This window comes from Lissotriton helveticus, chromosome 7, assembly GCF_964261635.1.
Source record: "Lissotriton helveticus chromosome 7, aLisHel1.1, whole genome shotgun sequence".
Taxonomy (NCBI): Eukaryota; Metazoa; Chordata; class Amphibia; order Caudata; family Salamandridae; genus Lissotriton; species Lissotriton helveticus.
In genome coordinates this window covers 1,525,900,624-1,525,916,595 of record NC_136068.1, presented here as the reverse complement: position 1 = coordinate 1,525,916,595, position 15,972 = coordinate 1,525,900,624, and positions in this window count along the sequence as shown.

Genomic DNA, 15,972 nt, shown 5'->3' with positions numbered 1-15,972 from the left:
AGTGGACAAAGGTATAGCAGTAGTATTATACATATGGTTCCACTATGTACCTTTTGAATGTTTTGCATCAGTATTGCAGAGATCCATTAGTTGTAGTCCTGTACAGTCAAAGAAGTCTTCGCAGCTAGCTGGTGATTTTATCTTTACACTCAGTGTTGATCTGTAGGGGTAGCACCCACATCAGCCCTAGTTGGCATCAGTCTTTGGTTAGTTTTGGTGTCTTTGTGGTCTTTTTGTGCAGGATGTGACCATGTCTGACAGGGCTATGCGACGTCCAGCTTTTAACCACGATGCAGATGATGAACATTCTTGCCTAGGGAAGGAACTTGCTCATTAGGAAGATCTTTGCCTCCCTCTTGAATGTTGCTGTGTTTGGAATTTTTCTAATGATTGGAAGGAGTGAATTCAAGAGTCTGGGGGGCGCTCAGGAGAATGCTCTGTCATATGTTTTCTTCTTTTGAAAGGTGGGCGGTTTCAGCAACAGTTCTCTGGCACTCCTGGTAGGTCTGCTTCCCCCTGATAGTTCAATTTTTGGGGCTAAGTACATTAGTGTTTTGTAGTGGAGCGCTTTGTGGGTAATACATGCCAGTTTAAGTTGAATTCTGGCTTCGTATGGTAGCGAGTTTAATGCTTTCAGGTGTGGGGAAATATGGTTGTATTTTCTAGAACATGTAATGAGTCTAGCGGCCGCATTGAGAAAGGCTTTTAGTGGTGCTGTGGAAATTTTTGGTAGACATGTTAGTGTTGTACATCCATATTCAATCCTTGATATCACTAAAGATTGAACTGCCAATTTGAGGTCCGCCGAGGTAAGGAGTGGTTTCACCTTTCTCATATAATTCAGGTGAAACGGGCGCTTTTTGCCATTGATTTGATGTGTGCTTTCATGTCTAGGTTCTTATCAAGTATGATTCCTAGTGTTTGGTCACGTCAACTAGGGTAGGGGTGCAGTTTAGCGTTGTGATCAGTTTGGTCAATTCCTTCACATTTGCGGGGTTCTTTGGTGGTGATATTAATAGATATTCAGTTGTTTGTGCATTTAGTTTCAGATGATTGCTAGTCAGCCATTGTAATGACACGTTTAAGGCCTCATTCATTGACTAGATCTCTTCCAATGAGATCTTGATGTAGATCTGAGTGTCATCTGCATACATGTGATAGGAAATGTTTTCATGTCAGAGAATTTCTGTAAGAGGTTCGACGTACAGGTTGAATAGTCATGGAGATAATGTGCGGGACTCCAATCCATGATGAGGATAGCGTCTGGTTGACCAGGAATCTTTGTGTTCTGTTTTGAAGGAAGGATTCAAACCATTTCAGAACACTACCAGACAGTCCGATCCTGTCTTGAAGCCGGCCTAGCAATTTTTCATGATTTACTGTGTCAAATCCAGAGGATAGGTCGAGAAGAACTAGTAGACATGTTTGGTTGTGATCCAGAGCCTGTAGTGCATCATCCACAATATGTAAGATTGCTGTTTCCGTACTGTGGCCTGGTTTGAACCCAGATTGGCAGTTGTCTAGCAGATTGAAATTAGTGATGTGGTTGCTCAGTTGATTTTGCAAACATTTTTCAATTAGTTTGACAAGTAATGGAATATTGGTTACTGGGTGAAAGTTATTTGGGTCTGCCGGGTCCACTGTAGGTTTTTTGATGATAGGGAGGACTTGGCCTGTTTTAACGCACTCTGGTAGGAACCCTTGAGAAAGTGAGGCATTGATTATTTTTGTCCATAATAGGACGACAATATGGTTGATTCTTTTTAGGGATTTGGAGGGGAGGGGGTAATTGTAGTGGTTATTTGGTGTGATATACGAGAGAGTTTTGGCAATGGTATTCTGGTCATATAATTTGAAGGTCGACCATTGTGCTTTATTTTCCTTCCTATCATGACCGTTTTCATGGTAGCATCGTTCTATGATGATTGTTGGCTAGAGAGGTTGTCGGCTGCCATCCTGAGATCTCTATCTAGCGTGTTGGCCTCGTCTGTGAAGAATGTTGAGAATTCCTCACAGCTCAGTTGAGTTTTAGTTGTTTCTTGGGTAGATTTGGCCAATTTCTTGGATTGTTGTTTTAGCATCTCAAAAAGTTTTTGGAGTTAAGAACACTTTTGTTGTATTTGTTTCTGATTTTTCTGAGAGTTTTTAGCTGGGAGGATGATGGGTGCTGTCTCCATTTTCTTTCTGCAAGTCTCATCTTCTGCCTGTCTTCATTCAGTGTCTCATTAAACCACAGGTTTTTATCTTTCTCTGACACTCTTTTCAGTTTTAGCGGCATGGTGAAGTTGACTATGTTCGTCATTGATGTGGTGTAGTGGTCAGTGAGTTTGTTAACGTTCAGCAACTTGTTAGGCGGACTTAGATCCTTCTCACATCTTGCTACTAAGTGCTCCATATTAGGGTCTTTGGTGTCCCGTGTCCACTTTTTAGGTTTGCTCAGTTGCGTGGTCTTGCTCTTTTTTATGGTGGATATATGGAAGGGTATGGCATGGTGATCCGACCAATCGCAAGGAACAATTGAGTGGACTGTAATATCCTTGATTCTTGAGATTACCCAGTCTAGGGTTGCCCATTTCGAGTGTGTTGGCAGTGTGCAGGCTTGAGTGAGGTTTAGGTCTGCTAAAAAGTCTTTAACTGCGTTGACCTGTCTGTCATTCTTGTCGTCCCAGTGCAAATTAAAGTCGCCTAGGAAAATATCATTAGTGTTACTGTTCGGTGTGATGATCTCCATTAACTGGTCTATGAACGGTGCATTAATGCCTGGTGGGTGGTAGAGCGTATGCAAGTTGCACCTTTGATTATCTGCAGTTCTTATGCCGAGGCCGAGGTATTCACAGGACTCTGACCTTGATATCAGATCGGTGTATGCAGGCTATACCACCTTCACCTTCTGTCTTTTTTTGTCTGTCTAATCTATATATCATTTTATATATTATGATGAGGAGGCACCAGTAGATCCATGAACTGGGAAGAGGATTCCGTGAGCCATGTTTCTGTTAAGCTTGTCACATCAACTTCCTAACTAATTATGAGGGCAGCAATGTCTAAGGCATGTTTTGCAATGGAGTGACAGTTGAGCAACAGGCATAGCAGTGGTTTCCCTGATCCACCAGAGTTCATCTCTTGAGTATTAGCGGTTAGCTGGACTTGTTTTAGGTTGTTAAGGTTGGGTTTTCTGTTCTTAGGCTCGGACGTTCTATTTTCATTGATAGGTACTGATCTAATGTCCTCTCCTCTGCTGATGGCTGAAGGCCCATATGAGAGGAGTAGGGTTTGGGTTTCCTCGTCTAAGTATTTAAGATTTTTGTATGGTCGATTATGCCTATTTGAGCATGGCATGGCTGTCCCTTTACTCTTCTCTAGAAGATCGTGCACTGCTTTTTGAATGAGCTCAACTTTGGAGTGAGTGCTTACAGTGATTCCTAATATTTTTTCCATAGCTTGAAGTGCCTTTAGCATATTGCCCGCTTGTTTTTGCAGTGTTTCGATTTCTCTTTGAGTATACAGTGATATACCAGAAGTACACATCTGCCGGTTTCTGTTTTTTTTTCTGTGTCCTGGTTCTTTAGATCCGAGACTTTTTCCGTGTTCCTTTTTATGTCAATAGTTCAGGTGTCTGCGCCTCTCCTATGTATGTTGTGAGATGCACTCCTTTTGTCCTGTGAGCTGAATATCAAGCTAGGGGGATACGAGTTTCATGTGGACGTAGGTGCTATTTGTCCTGTTGTAGAGGGGGGAATGGGAGGGGTGTTAGCTTCCCTACCCTTTATTGATGGATGGGGTTCCCATTAAATGGCCTATGTGTGGGAGTAATCATATCCTGGGGGAGAGGCACTGCTTTTTCCCAATGTAACGGCTTATGGGCGATATTAGCATATAGTAGGGATTCTTTACCTATCTCTGTATAGTTCCCGTCAAATTGGTGTCTCCTGACAGTATTGTAGGTTGTGGCTGTTGAGGGTCTCTAGATGTTAAGGCATCTATGGTGGTTGTGTTGGTGTTAGATAGGGTGGTTGCTTGAGTGATCAGTTGTTGTTAAGACCTTATGTTATCTACACACTCTTTCAAGGTTGAAAACAGGTTGTCGAATGTTTTTAACTCGTTGTTGGCTGCTTGTATAAGCACTATGCCGTTGTTGTAGATAGTTATGCATAGTTCCGCTCTTAATCTTGGTGACGGGATGATCAATAGTTTGGTACCATGTGGGATATTGCATACATTTTTTATGTTGAGCATCTTGGTAATGACAGTGCGCCATTTAGCAGCTTTTCGGATGAAAAATATCAAATCATTTACAATAATGCCTTTGTTTAGATTAAACGAGGGATCCAAGATCAGCATGTCTGGGTTTTTTCTAATTTGATTGTGCTTGAATTATTTTGCAACATTCTTAGATAGGTAAGTTGGGTACTTTATGATGTAAGAATTATTGCCTGCAAATTTTAAATTGGTTCTGGCCATAATTACTGAAGGCGATATGTAATGGCGATATATAGTACCCCGAGGCGATCTTGCTGAGGTGCCCTCACTTTGATGCATCTTCTAGTCCATTACCTCTCTCACGACGCCTACAGGTCTACTGTGGTTCCTGTAGGTGTCTTTATTCTCCTTTGTTTCAATATGTCCTACTTTGATGTAACTTTTTGCCCCCAGAGTCTTTCTGTGGTTCCTTTTAATGATTATGCTATCTTTTAATTCCTTATGTTCGTGTTCCTTTGGGTATTATCCTCCCGGGAACAGAATCTATTTAAATAGATAACATTTGGTTAGGAAATAAGAAAACAGTACATTCCTATGTTATTTCAAATTCCAGCTCTTCCTTTTTGGAGTCTATAGACAGTAATTTCAAGATGGCCACCGTCTTGGTGAACTTAGCTCATTGTGATGTATAGTCTGTAGGGTTTGAGCCATAGCGAAGACACTGGTGTATTATATATCTTTATATTCGCTTTTGCATCTGTTTCCCCTATGTTTTGACTTTGAGGTGGCCTAAAAGGCCATACAAATATTTAACAAAACATAACATAGAGCGCCTGGCTGTTAGTAAAACTTGGACTTTAGACTCAACCTTGATTGAATGGGTATATGTCATGCAATTCTAATTTCTACTGTGAGACAAAGCGGATCTTGGCTCCACGGACAAATGCAGCAAATGCAGGTATCTATGCTTGACCTTAAAGTCACAGGGTTGAATCCCTGTGGTTACATTCAGCTTTTTTTCAACCTCCTGAGTTTGATCAAATGATTACCACTGAGTTGGTTAACTTAAACCACCCATGTTTCAGTGCACCCGCAGGATGAATATGTGCTTTTTCTGAGTCGCGGCAGGTGCAGGTAAGAGCGGTGGGACACGGGTGGAGAGGTCGACAGAATAGGATTTTTTTTATTGAATACATTTTCCATATTCTGTCGACTGTCGACTTCCCCCTCTCCTGCCCGCCTAACCGCGCTGCCCACTTCCCTTACCTACACCGCCCACCGCTGCCTGGTCTTTTTGGTGTCATTTACATTTTGAGGTGCCCCTAAGGTTAACTAGTATTAGTCTGCTCCTGCTGAATGACCAAGTGATGAGAAAAGGCTGGTTCTGGTCATCTGCCAAGAAGACACCTCTCATTAATAGCATGAGAGTAGATGACAATAATGCCATTATAGTCAGAGTCAGTGACGGAGAAGGTAAGTTGCTTTATATTTTGCGTGTGAACAGGAAGAAAAGAACTGTAAAACTATTTTTAAAGACTTTGCTGCTATTGCTGTTGAACCTCAGTGCACGGATGTCCTCTAGCAATGACATCAAATGTTGCAACAAAAATTAGACCATACAAGTAAATGGATTTGTAGAAAATGCCATCGATGTCGTAGAAGGGCCTTCATCATGGAAACATTCTAATGTATTTCTGAATAGCTGTAAGTGACTCACACGTGTGTGAGGTTTGTGACCCTGCTTCTGACAGACTGGAAAGTCAGAGAAGGCAACAACATAAGCTCCAAAATGTCTACTGCCAAAATTTCTGCAGCACATAGATACCTCCCACTACATGTTTAAACCTGTTTTAAATTCCTAAATCCAGCCAAATTCACTTCCCACCGATTGTAGAGTTGGATTAATTCACAATTCTAACTCGAAGCTGGACATATCTATGTGCAATTGCTTCATAGTGGGGCTTAGGTGCAAATTAAAATATATGGTCCTCATTACGAGTGGGGAATTTTACCTGGAGTGATAGCTCCTGGAGAAAGTATGCCACCCACAAATATTTGTCTCTCTCGGCCCAGTATTATGGGGTCTGCAAACTTCGGACCGGATCAGTCCAGGCCCGGCCACACCGGGCCTGTTTTCACTGCTGCCGGGACACAGGATGAAGGCCCCTGTATCAGTGTGCGAGTAGCAAACAATGCCCACTAATGCGTCTTCTCACCCCACCAGAGACAGACACAAGCCTTATCTGACACCTCACCCCGATCTTCTTCCTTCAACATAAGCAGGGGACAAGTCGGAGGTACAAGCAGGTACACGGCATCCGCCCACTATTTTCACAGGGTGGATGCTGCCCACCCTGCCAAGAAGTTGGGCCCCACAGAAATATGCTGAACTTGTCCTGGTGTCATTTTCAGACACTGGACACGTTCAGAAGCGCCTGTATGTTGTCTGCTTTCCATAACCAGGAGGAGCAATGTGCAGGCGACTAGGGTTTTTTTTTTCACCTCCAGCTGTGCCGAAGATAAAGGCCGAAGTTAAGGGGCCTTCAGGCTTCCTTTTGTTTGAATATGCTGATTGAAGGCTGTCTGGAACGTCAGACTTAAAAGTAAATACAACAGAGTGGAAACAAAGGCACACAGCTTGTTATCTCTTCACAGGTACTTAAGAGAGGCATCTTTTGACTTTGTTCAGTTCCTGTGTATAAGTTCATGCACAGTAACAATGTAAGATGTGTCGGTCTGTCCCAGTATTTACACAAATAACAATTTCAATAGCACTGTTTTATTTCTTTCATAGCGCTAAGCAACCCAATGCAGGATGTCAGAGCTCTTTACGATTGTAGATTGACAATTAATCATGTCAGTGTGTAAATCACTGTACAAAAACAGGACATGAGACAGGGTTACAAGGTGTAGGAGTCAAATGTCCTTCATAGCTCACTATGCTATATTAGAAGGATTACAATTTATGAACTGCAGGTAACAAAAGGATCGCAGTGTTGAAAGCAGTAACCCACTTACCTATTTAAATAAAATAGAGATCTATCATCTGTATGTTATATGATGTGCTTTGTAGGAGACACATTAACCTTCTGTACTACTTTTTTTCAAATCTGGGATTACACAAAACATAGATTTCTCCAGCAAAAGCGTTAATCTCAAGAGTTAGCTCACTATAACTTCTATTCCTTGACTTTTACAGGGCACCGCTGTAGCAGATGCCTTTAACCCAATCAAATATTTTAAAATGCAGAATTTGCAACCAATTAAGTAGAATAGATCTACTGCCAGGCTTCTCCATGTTGCCAATATCTTGGTGGCAGGGTTTAAAATATATATATATATATATATATATATATATATATATATATATATTAGTTGAGTCCCAGATTGCGCAATTTTGTTGGCACCACCCCGACGCCAAATCTCACTTGTTAAATCTCATAATGTGCTTAAATGTACTCATGATATACCTGATAAACATATGTGTGAGGTCTTAATATCTGATGTCACTACTTGTTATGTAACTTCCTGTGATGTCACGTGCAATGTCACGCGTCGTGACACCATGGTCTGTGATGGCATGCGTTCACTTGCATACTGCCTAACTTTGTTAGTCCCTCCACTTCTATTTTTTTAGCACTTGTGCCCTGAACAAGAGAGAGAAAGGAAGAAGAAAGGAGAACAAAGAAAGAAAAGAAAGAGAGGACAACTCTGACAAAGGGAGAAAGCAGGGATGAAAAAACCCTACAAGAGTGAGATAAAGAGACAGGGAATGCGCCGTGGAGGAAGAAAGAGGCTTGAGGTGGATTCAAGACCAGGCAGCCTTGATATGACAGCCGCGGCATTGGGCTGCGCCCATAAAAGGCTCCTGTAACTTCTTTTTCTGCAAATGAAGCACTGCTACCCTGACAGAGTATGACAAACTTCCCGATTTAACATTGCAGGCGCTGCCTAGAGGAGCCGAGTTACATCTGAAGGACAGTGAAACATTAAATGAACCTGCCCTATTACTCGGGAAGGCACTGCTAGAGAATCAGTCACGTCTGAAACATCAGACGATGCTCAGAAAGGCAACGCTGCCTCACTTAATGGCATTTCTTGAGAACTATTAAAGGGGCAGATTTCAGAATTGCAAGAGCATCCCTTAGAGATAGATTAAGGACACAAAAGTAAGCATCCAGGAAGAACTGCCCAATTTCAGAAAAGCTTTAATATCACTCTCATAACCCTCCATACCTATACTATGAGCCATCCTAAATGAACACACAATCATCCTATTAAACAGAGCATTTGATAGAAAATTGAAAACCCAAAAGTGTAGAGAAGGGCAGGACACATGGGTATAATGTCTAATTTTATAACGAAACTGCAAAGAAGAAGAAAACAACAATAGGAAGTTTTTCATAATATTTTAGAGGCTGAATTACATCCACTAGTCTGGCAGATGGAATTCCACCTTAGTTTAGTTCTGCACATTTCCACCCCAGTGGCTCTCACGGCTGTGGGAGGAGCCACTTTGGTTATTAAATGTCAATTTATAAAAACATGCGGAGGGGGCGTGGGCTGAGGCGTCAAGATGGCGATCGCACTCTAAGAGTGCTCCGGACCCCTCCATCAGCTGCCTCTCATCCGCCTGTTCGCAGCTGCCATCAGATACCCTTTTACACCCACGGAGGTTCCCCGTCTCGCCAGAAACGTTTTGATAACTTCGGCGGGCAAAGCGAAGTCTCTGCCATCCCAATCTGCTCCCCTTACTACTGAGGCCTGGGACTTCCGTAATGGCGGGCTCCTCACCACAACCACCTTGAGCCGGGGCCTTGGGCCCTTACAGGCCGCTGCCTGGCTCTCCCTGTTACTGAGGGGGGGTGGCGGTGCCGGGCTGGGGTCCGCTTGCTTCCCCCCACCTGAGACTCACTTTGTTTCCGTGCCTCTGTGCTGAGGCCTGCCTGAAGTTCCGGCTGTAGACTCGCCTCCCGTGCTGTCGGAACCTGTGGGGGGTGAGAGGCGAGTGTGGCCTGCTCGCGCTGCTGATTTCCCCCGACTCCAAGGCCTGCCAGACGTTCCTGGAGAGGCCCGGCCCGGGGACACCTTGTGAGTTTCTGCCCAGTGAGTAAGGGCATGTGGTGCTACGGTGATCAGGTAGTGGCGTGGGTGTTGGGCCCCCTCCTCCCTTGCTGCAGCGGCCTCCTCTGTCTCGAGTCCGGCCGGCCCATCCCCCGGGCCTGGGGTGGGGGGGTCTCCCCGGCCTGCCGGGGGCTGTGTCCTGGACTTCCATCGCTGTGCCCCGCTGGACGTGGGGGGAGACGCTGTGTCTGGCGCAGCCTTCTGGTCGCAGGGGGGTCCCCCCTTCCAGGTGGATCATTGGTATGGCCCTGACGTTGCAGAGATGCCGGATCTGGCCCTGTATGGGCCCTCCTGACCTCCACGCTCTGCGTCGCTGTTGAGACCTCACCCCCGCTTCCGAGATCTGCTGGGCTTCTGGGGGCACCAAGAGCTCCCCAAGGACCTCCATCTTCAGTCTCCGGGTGAGTGGGACCCGGGATTGGGGATCGGCTGCCGGGTCAGGCGGCGGTGCGGAGGGGCATTGTCGGCGCTCCCGCCCCCCTCTTCCTCCCTCACTGACTCGCCCCTACTCACCCTGGTCACGTGATGATACTTACCCTGAGATCCGGTTCCCTCGCGCTGGTCCGCACACACACACACCATTCAATCACATGACGTCAACTCTTAATAACTGTTATGGAACGTCAACGGCCTACTAGACCGTATAAAGCGAACCGCGGTTCTCCGCAGCGCCCAGCGCCAAGCACCTGACATTCTCTTTCTACAAGAAATGCACCTTATGGGGACACACTCTACCTTCCTCGCCAGATATGGGTTTGATAGAGTTTGGCACTCTGGTTTTGCTCGGGCTCCCGGGAAATGGCCATATTGGTACATAGGGGTCTCCCCTTTAATCTGCTACAGGTGGAGACTGACACACAGGGGTGCAACGTGACCTTAACTGGTAAGATCGAGGGTCACCCTCTCAATCTCCTATGTGCATACCTTCCCCCCGCCACAATGTCCTCTGCCCTCCAACGTCTCTCACTACTCATCTCTAATTTCCCTCTGGGTCTGACGGTCGTTGGGGGCGATTTCAACGCTGTAATGAAGCCTTCTCGTGACACAGCAGGTACTCCCTCCACCTCCCGCCTGGCTTCTGCCAATCGCCTTTCTGATTGGTCCTCTGCCGTAGGTCTCTGCTACGCCTGGAGGGTATGGAACCACCGCCGAGAACAATACACTCACACTTCGGCGGCCCACCATAACCACTCCCGTATTGACTTGCTCCTGTTGTCGGCCACCGATTGCCATTTGGTGTCGGGGGTTGCTATCCTTCCCCGAGGTATCTCCGATCATTCCCCAGTCTCCCTCCGGATCGGGCGGGCCCCCTAGGGATTCTGTATGATCTGGCAGATGAATGCTTGGTTCTTGAAGGATGCGGAATTCGTTGAGACCCTCGGGCAAGAGCTGAAGCAATACTTGATGATCAACAAGAGTGTGTTTCCCTCTCCGGGTACTATGTGGACGGCTGGCAAGGCTACCATGTGGGGCGTGGCTAGAGGCCTGGTTCATGCAAAATGCATGGCCCAGACCGTCCGTCTGATACAGCTTGAGGCCCAGGCTACACAGCTGGATTCAGCCAAGACAACCGCCGAAAACGCTCGCCCCACCAGGCAGCTCGCACTGCTCCATGAGGAGATCTGCCAGATCTCTTTTGAATCAGCTATAGTCATGTGGCATTCCTCAGTGGTGCGTGTATATGGCTGGGGGACAAAAACAGGAAGCTACTCCATAACCTGGTCGCCTGTCCCGAAGCCAACCGCACAATCCCCGAGGTCCGCGACGCGGCTGGCACTCATTTCACTTCCCATGCTATCGCTCAAGCCTTTGCGGGCTATAATGCTGGACAGTATGCGGCCCAGCCTCCAGAGGCCTCCCTAGCCGAAATACTAACAGAGGCAAGGACTCAACTGACCTGTCTTCCCCAAGCAGTCTTGGAGACCCTGGATCTCCCCTTTACCCCGGAAGAGTTACAAGGGGCCATTTGTCTTTTGCGTTCCGGTAGGACGCCGGGGCCGGATGGATACCCTCAGGAATATTGTGAGACCTTTCGCGACCTGTTGGTTCAACACCTGGTTGACCTGTTCCAACATGTTGTGAAAGTGGGGCCCTTCCCACCGGAGACCGACATGGCCACCATTGTGGTCCTTCCTAAAACACAACCGCCTTCCCTCTCCTGCGCAGACTACCGCCCCATTTCCCTCATCAACACCGAGGTGAAAATCTTTGCTACTGCTTTGGCCCAACGCCTCCGCCCCCTCTTGTACGACTTGGTCCATCCTGACCAATGTGGCTTCATGCCTGCCCGTGGTACTCGGCATTGCATACACCGACTTCACCTCGCCCCCGCAAACCGCCATCAGCTCACCCCGTACTTGGCCCTGCTTTTCATTGATTTTGAAAAAGCCTTTGGCACAGTTGACTGGAGCAATCTGGACGATGTGCTGAGGCAATGGGCTTCAGCCTCCCATTTAGGCGTTTCATCCGTGTCTTGTGTTCTAGTCCTAGGCTGTCTGCTCTCGCCACTTTTATTTGTGTTAGCAATGGAGCCCCTGGCCACCCTAGTACGCAAAGATCCCCGCATCAAGGGTTGGGCCTGGGACCCTTGTCAAGTCGACATGGTCGCCCTTTATGCAGACAACGTCCTTCTTTTCTCAGCGGATCCTGAGGACTCTTCCTCCCTCACTGACTCACCCCTTCTCTATGTCACAAAACACATCTGGTGGTGCTTTTTGATGACGATCGGCCTGTGAGCACGTGGTAGATTTACCGGGTCGTCCCTGTCCTGTATCGGCCCCCTGCCGGAGTTGGGGTCTCCCTCAGAGCTGGGCCCTCCTTCTTTCCCCCTAGGCCTCTTCAGTTGGTCGGAGACCATCTACACCTACCGGACTGATCTTAACCATCATTGTCAGGCGGTGTGGGGCCTTGACACCGGCCCCTGGCCTGTCGCTACCCACCCGCTTGGTCCGCCCTGGTGTTGGGAAACTGTTATCTGCCCTCAACCGCATCCATTGAGCAGCACCGGACCCCCCCACACAATGCGAGCTTGAGGTACCAAGAATATTTCCCGGCTGACTGTGCTGAGGAGCAGCAGATCAGCTGTCTGAGGACCCCCTCACCGACCCCTTGCCAACAGTCCTGAGACGGCGGGCAGTGCCATTTTATTATCGACTGTCCATCTGACGGAGGCGGTGAGGAGTCCCGGATTCGTGCTGTCTGTCCCCTGGAGTTCGTAAGGCTCTGGGAGGTTCGGCCTTGACACCGGGGCACGAGCATTGACTGCCTGGGTGTCGGTTCACTCCCTCGCTGTGATTATTGACTGCCTCCCTCACCCACTCGGCGGCAGAGGCCTTTCTCCACGGTCACGATGGGCAGGAAGCGCGCCCTGAAGACATCTGCTCCACAGACCCAAACAAAAATGGACCAATACACCACCAGTGAGGGGCATCGAATACCCCCGCCCCCATGGGGGGTGATCTCTCCACGATCCTCCAAGCAATTGGTGCATCACAAGCTGCGGTGGAGAATACGATCGGTGAGGTGAGGAAGGACATGGCCCTCATTCATCAGGACCAGCGCAATACGACGACCCATATCTCGGAGGCGGAATCATATATATCCACGGCCGAGGACGACATAGGCCAATTGAAGACCCAGGTGGCTCGGCTCCAGACTCAGGCCTCCGACCTTCATCGCAGGACGAAAACGCCCAAAACAGGTCAAGACGAAAAAACCTACACCTCATATGATTTCCCGAGGGGGTTGAACAGGGCTGGGCGGACACATTCCTGGAGACCTGAATAAGATCTTGGGCGCCTAAGGAGTCCCTCTCTCCGTGTTTTGGATCGAGTGTATCCATCGCTCCCTGGCTCCCCGACCTCCACCTGGGGCTCCACCCTGGCTCATCATCATGAGGGTCCTCAACTTCCGCCATTCTCAGGGCGGCGAGGACGCAGGATCCAGTGGCTTATCAAAACAACAAGATTATGCTCTTTCCGGATTAAACCAGGGAGGTACAGTCCCAGCGACGAATTTAGGACTAAGTCAAACAGAAGCTCTGTAATCTGGGTCTCCGATACGGTCTCCTCTTTCCGGCCCGGCTCAGAGTTGTGTTTCAAGACAAGACACTCTTCTTTGATACCCCCAGGCGGCCTGGACTTGGCTCACAGAGGAGCCCCCCCTCTGGACTCACCCGCCTCTCCCCCTGCCACACGGGAGCCAAAGCAACCTCAACCAACTCTTCAAAGCCACAGCGGTGCCGTACTTGGTCCCGCAAGAAGGGTGACCGATGCAGCGGGGCCTCACGCTCACCTGAAGCAGTGTCTCAACTACTCATTTCCTCTGGAATACCTCCGGTTTCGGGGTCCCACAGCCTGACCGGGTTCATGATCGATCTGAGCCGGGATCCAGACCCCTCCGAAATGCTGCGCCCTGCCATGTCCAACTCTGACTTTTCCAGAAGCCCTGCACTTCGAGGATCCAAGGAAGTCGATGGAATCTGACCCAGGAGCCCGACAGACTTGGGATCATAACTTGTTTCTTAAAATGTCTTGCAGCTGTTAACAATATCACATCCGTCTACATGGAGGGGGCCATCTTCGCCAAGATCATGCTCTGCTAATTGTTTTAGCTTAGCATTCAGACTAGTTTGTATTTTTTGTTTTTGTTGAACACTTTTTCAGGACGACAGATGCTTCAGTTTCAGAAGTGTAGGGTGGGGCTGTTGGGGGATGGGGGGCCACTATCCTTTGTTTTTCATGACAGCTCACTGAGTACACATGCCAATTCCACCAACATGAGACCTACCATACTACAAGAGCTCTACCCATACACCCTGGTCACGTGATGATACTTACCCTGAGATCCGGTTCCCTCGCGCTGGTCCGCACACACACACACCATTCAATCACATGATGTCAACTCTTAATAACTGTTATGGAACGTCAACGGCCTACTAGATCGTATAAAGCGAACCGCGGTTCTCCGCAGCGCCCAGCGCCAAGCACCTGACATTCTCTTTCTACAAGAAATGCACCTTACGGGGACACACTGTACCTTCCTCGCCAGATATGGGTTTGATAGAGTTTGGCACTCTGGTTTTGCTCGGGCTCCAGGGAAATGGCCATATTGGTACATAGGGGTCTCCCCTTTAATCTGCTACAGGTGGAGACTGACACACAGGGGTGCTACGTGACCTTAACTGGTAAGATCGAGGGTCACCCTCTCAATCTCCTATGTGCATACCTTCCCCCCGCCACAATGTCCTCTGCCCTCCAACGTCTCTCACTACTCATCTCTAATTTCCCTCGGGGTCTGACGGTCGTTGGGGGCGATTTCAACGCTGTAATGAAGCCTTCTCGTGACACAGCAGGTACTCCCTCCACGTCCCTCCTGGCTTCTGCCAATCGCCTTTCTGATTGGTCCTCTGCCGTAGGTCGCTGCGACGCCTGGAGGGTATGGAACCACCGCCGAGAACAATACACTCACACTTCGGCGGCCCACCATAACCACTCCCGTATTGACTTGATCCTGTTGCCGGCCACCGATTGCCATTTGGTGTCGGGGGTTGCTATCCTTCCCCGAGGTATCTCCGATCATTCCCCAGTCTCCCTCCGGATCGGGCGGGCCCCCGAGGGATTCTGTACGATCTGGCAGATGAATGCTTGGTTCTTGAAGGATGCGGAATTCGTTGAGACGCTCGGGCAAGAGCTGAAGCAATACTTGATGATCAACAAGAGTGTGTTACCCTCTCCGGGTACTATGTGGAAGGCTGGCAAGGCTACCATGTGGGGCGTGGCTAGAGGCCTGGTTCATGCAAAATGCATGGCCCAGACCGTCCGTCTGATACAGCTTGAGGCCCAGGCTGCACAGCTGGAATCAGCCAAGACAACCGCCGAAAACGCTCGCTCCACCAGGCAGCTCGCACTGCTCCATGAGGAGATCTGCCAGATCTCTTTAGAATCAGCTATGGTCATGTGGCATTCCTCAGTGGTGCGTGTATATGGCTGGGGGACAAAAACAGGAAGCTACTCCATAACCTGGTCGCCTGTCCCGAAGCCAACCGCACAATCCCCGAGTTCCGCGACGCGGCTGGCACTCATTTCACTTCCCATGCTACCGCTCAAGCCTTTGCGGGCTATTATGCTGGACAGTATGCGGCCCGGCCTCCAGAGGCCTCCCTAGCCGAAATACTAACAGAGGCAAGGACTCAACTGACCTGTCTTCCCCAAGTAGTCTTGGAGACCCTGGATCTCCCCTTTACCCCGGAAGAGTTACATGGGGCCATTTGTCTTTTGCGTTCCGGTAGGACGCCGGGGCCGGATGGATACCCTCAGGAATATTGTGAGACCTTTCGCGACCTGTTGGTTCAACACCTGGTCGACCTGTTCCAACATGTTGTGATAATGGGGCCCTTCCCACCGGAGACCGACATGGCCACCATTGTGGTCCTTCCTAAAACACAACCGCCTTCCCTCTCCTGCGCAGACTACCGCCCCATTTCCCTCATCAACACCGAGGTGAAAATCTTTGCTACTGCTTTGGCCCAACGCCTCCGCCCCCTCTTGTACGACTTGGTCCATCCTGACCAATGTGGCTTCATGCCTGCCCGTGGTACTCGGCATTGCATACACCGACTTCACCTCGCCCCCGCAAACCGCCATCAGC